The sequence below is a fragment of the Pangasianodon hypophthalmus genome, chromosome 29, assembly GCF_027358585.1.
Source record: "Pangasianodon hypophthalmus isolate fPanHyp1 chromosome 29, fPanHyp1.pri, whole genome shotgun sequence".
In the NCBI taxonomy this organism is placed as follows: Eukaryota; Metazoa; Chordata; class Actinopteri; order Siluriformes; family Pangasiidae; genus Pangasianodon; species Pangasianodon hypophthalmus.
This window is the reverse complement of record NC_069738.1, coordinates 4,276,367-4,280,950: the sequence shown is the minus strand read 5'-3', so window position 1 is coordinate 4,280,950 and position 4,584 is coordinate 4,276,367. Positions and strand designations below refer to the sequence as shown.

At 39.7% G+C, this 4,584-nt stretch overlaps 1 long non-coding RNA gene across 1 annotated transcript; it reads right to left on the bottom strand.

Moving 5' to 3' along the window:
* Window positions 1-546: 546 nt before the first annotated feature.
* LOC128317683 (uncharacterized) lies at window positions 547-2,399 on the bottom strand. The gene is made up of 3 exons (XR_008301227.1): window positions 2,274-2,399; window positions 1,832-2,061; window positions 547-1,310 (listed from the first exon to the last, which is right to left on the bottom strand). It is a non-coding gene; the product is annotated as an uncharacterized LOC128317683 (long non-coding RNA).
* Window positions 2,400-4,584: the final 2,185 nt, after the last annotated feature.

Genomic DNA, 4,584 nt, shown 5'->3' with positions numbered 1-4,584 from the left:
GAGATTTACAGACGGAGACAGACAGAGAGAGACAGAGACAGAATGATATACAGAGAGAGAGAGACAGAGACAGAATGATATAAAGAGAGAGAGACAGCGTGTTTCTATGTGTATGTGTGTATGATATTAAGCAGTTGTCTTTGGTGGAATGTTTCTTATCTCTGTCTCTAGATCATCCAGATTAAAGACTCCTCCTCCTTTAGTCCATCTCCACACACACACACACGCACACACAAAAAAAAACCCAAAGCCTCTATGGTCTATGGTGAAGCAGGAGCTAAGTTTCAGATTAAATATACACCAAAGAATCTTCAACCATCTCTCTGTTAGTCTCTCTATCTCTCTGTCTATCTCTCTGTCTATCTCTCTGTCTATCTGTCTGTCTCTCTCCTCACCTGAGGTAACGAGCTGAGGGTAGAAAGTGTAAGGACGCAAGTACAAGCAGCAGAAATTAGCTTCCCTCATAGCTGAGGTTTCTCTGTGTGATAGGGTGAGCAGCTCGAAAACCCAGGAGCACCTCAGAGGAGATCCTCAGAGTAGATCCTCAAAAAGATCTTTGGAGTAGATCCTTCTTAAAGATGGAGACAGCTGAGGTGGTTCAGGCATTTTATAAGGGCATATTATTGTAGATTGCATTTACTCCTCGGGTGGTTATCCTTCTATTACAGGGAGCCATTGAAAATTAGACAAAAGAGTCTCTCTCTCTCTCTCTCTCTCTCACACACACACACACACTCAGTGTAATCTTCTGGCATGTGCACTTGAACAAAATTCAACTCTTAAAAAATGCAATAAATTTAAAGTTCTCATTTTTGCAACCTGATCTCGAGAAGAATTATTATGAATTTGATCAAACAAGATTTCATGCAAATGACATCATAACCTCGCCATGCTTTATGGGACTGTTACAAATTTGCAACCATGAGTGCATGTTGCGTGATTTTATTTTTACTACTAATATTTTATCATACACAATTTGACATTTTTTTGCTACCTCCTTTACCCTCCTTTACCATACAGTCACAGAGCAGCTACTGGCTTTACAGATTAGCCTGGGAAGTTTTCCACATGTCTGTAATGTGTATGTATGTATGTATGTGTGTGCGTGTGGAACTCAGTCACAAGCATGATTATAGTGTGTGTGTGTGTGTGTGTGTGTGTGGGACTCAGTCAGCTGTACGATTCCTCTGTATGTGGAAGTGATCCGTCAGGCCTCAGGGGGAAACACGGCAGCCTTGCATACAGGAGGCTAATAAGCACTTGTGGCTGATGGGAAAAGCATGATGTCATCTGTGGTTCGTAATAACATACTGCGATCAGAGAGAGAGAGAGAGAGAGAGAGAGAGAGAGAGAGAGAAACAGACAGACAGATCTTTTGATATCATGAGATTGGTATGATGTTATCATATATTGTTAGTGCAGGTGGCTGAGAGACTGAACTAATGACAGAGAGAGAGAGAGAGAGAGAGAGAGAGAGAGAGAGAGAGAAATCTATATAAATTGTTAAATCTATAACTGACTGGTTAATTCCAGGACTATAGGAATATAGGAATAGTTTGGCTTAAAACTTGCCCTATTGTTCTGCACTTTACCCCAAATATAGCTGATCAACCTCCAAAAAATCTGTTAAACCCGATCTCCCAAAGAGGAAAGGTTTAATTTAGCAAACATTATGAACTCCTGTGCTGTCTAGCTAGTGTTTTATTCCTCTTGCCAATAATTGCAATTTGTTGTTTATTTAAAAAAATGGCATCATACATTTTATCCATTTTTAGTTAAATTTAACGTTGTGGAAAGTCTGTGAAACAAGTTAGTTCCTGTTCTCACTTACATTATAGCAGCTAGAAACAGTCATTCCTTCTCCTCTGTCCTGAAGATGTCGGAAAACTTACAGTTACAGCTTTACCTCTGGCTGTTACAGAGCGCTGACACTGGAGACTCCTTCCATAAATGTTAATGTTTATAATATTCTCTTTCCAGGAAACTTCACCACATCAACGATAACACGTTCTGTAATCTGTTTATGTGGAGGGTCCATTGCACAAGTCCTTGCAGTTATTACTATAGAAACGAAATCATGTTAGAATGTGCACATTAATATAAAAACGTATTGAAAATTAATCAGCACCTTCTGACCAATCAGATTCTTTTTTTTTTTTTTTTTTTTTTTGAATGCTGGTGTCTTTATATTGACTAAAAGGAAATATTTTTTTCCAGAAACTCTATGTTTTTTTTTTTCTTTTGGCTCACACCTCACAGATTTGCATATTTACATGTTTAAAGTTCCACTAGTTCAGTTCGATGAAGTGAAATTAAGCTCTAAAGGAAATGAAATCCTTTTTCGCTTTCCTGCACCCTCTTTTTCATTCAAGCGTCCTAGCCTTTTTGCCATGTAAATGTTGTTAGCATTCAGCCTGAGAGACTGATTATTTGGCTTTATGAACCCTGACAGAGGTGTGGGCGGAGACTCTTTAGTGTATTAACTAGCATTAGGGGAAAGGGTGTAGTATTAAGTCCTGACTCATACTCGGCCGTGTCGCCTGAAAAGCAAACACCACAGAGGCTGGAGAGAAAGTATGAAGGAAAGAATGCAAAGGAAGACAGCTATAGGGCATAGTCCAAGTGAATAAGTGAAGTAGTGAAAGATTTAGTGCATTAATGAGTCGGACAGAGAAGCCGAGTGATGAGAGGTTGAAAGACGAGTGATGAGAGGTTGAAAGACGAGAGGGAGATGAATTCATGCTGAGTAAATATATGAGGCAAAGCAGTGTACACTGATGTCGTCATTGGCTGTAAATGTCGTAATGAATACACGTCTTATATATTAATCACCTACCGCACCTGTACATGATAACATATAGTCTTTGTGTAATAACTAAGCACTATAGTTACACACTAAAGCATTAAAGCTGCAGTATGTAACTTTTTTCATTTATAAATGTTAACAGTGTAGCATTATTGAGTCAGTATAAAAAATGGCTTTAAAACACACTATTGTTACATTCCTCCATGTTGCTCTTGAAACCCTAAAACATTAAAATCATTTCATCTACACGGTCTAGTTGGTCTCCCGGTTACCAACATTACCCACAATGCCATTCGACTACCTGCTGATAGCAGTGCATTGGGATTAATTGCTTCATCTATATCTAAAGAGAGCGATGCAGCAGCACTTTAGTCCTTTAGCCCTTCCAGCTGTCTCAGCTCCTCCTCTGTACACTCTACTCTGCTTATAAAGCACCATCTCGAAGATCGCTAACTAGCCGAGCCGAGCCGTAACTCAGCGTTGTATTACGCCGTTGCATTCTGGGACTTTGAGTCCAGCATTTGCACCAGTGTTTCCGCTACTTCTGCTCTGGATTTAAGTGTGCAGGTTTCTTGCATATGCGTACATCTTGTATTTATTATTCTGTCAGTAAGATCAAATGTAGCTCAGGATTAATGAAACTTCAACTACTGGACTGTGACACCATTAATTTTTATGACGATTAAAGGTCTCAGTCCAGCAGATACTTTGGTCCGAATCTTAAAAATGCCAAAGGATGATTGAGAGCAGAAGAGAACCAGGGGCTGCGAATGGTGCAGAGAGGTGAAGATAACATTATCAAGCCTTCACATCCAACACACACACACACACACACACACACACACACACACACACACACAAAGCTACTATATGCGTTTGTGCAGGCCTTGCTATTTCCCGGACGTTTCAACATCAATTATGTAAACAATCTTTTCTGCAGTAATTTGAGCCACAACCACAAAGCAGTTCTGTTATTTCACTAAGTTACTGCATAATGGTGCAAACGATTCAAGCAAATGACTGAGATTTAATAATAACAATAATGATAATAATAATAATAATAATAATAATAACAACACTAGGATGGCACTGGCTACCCCTGAGCTCCACACATGGTGTGTGTACAGCTACAATGTATGAGGGAGTAGAGCTCAATTACACACACACACACACACACACACACACACAGTGAAGTGTTTGAGACAGAGCAGGTGAGTAGAGAGGTAATTTAAGGTGAGCATTGGCTCAGGACCAGACTGTATGAGAAATACCGTAAGGGTTTTGGTTTTGGCTCTGAAGCATGGAGATGGTAGATGTTCGGGCAAGAAAGAGGTGAGAAATGCCACAGACAGAGTTGAAATATATATCTTAAGATGTCATTTGCAGGTGTGTGTGTGTGTGTGTGTGTGTGTGTGTGTGTGTGTGTGTGTGTTTGCGTGGGCATGCTTGAAGTTTACATGGAACTGACTCTGATTATAGACCAGACAAGCGTGAACATGTGATGAAAACACACAGACACAATCCCAGGCTCCCACAGAGCCAAGATTCTTGAGAAAAGTGAGATCATTGTTTTTAAAGAAAAACAAGTACATAAGAAAGTGAGCTCTACACACACACACACACACACACACGCACACATGGATACCATATTGGCCTGCAATTTTTGATATGACATCAGCGATCAATTCAGATTAATCTTTGCAAAACTTTGAAAAATGAGGGTTAGACTAGCTAAGAGAGCGTAATAATGAGATAAAATCACATTACAGGTCAGAGGT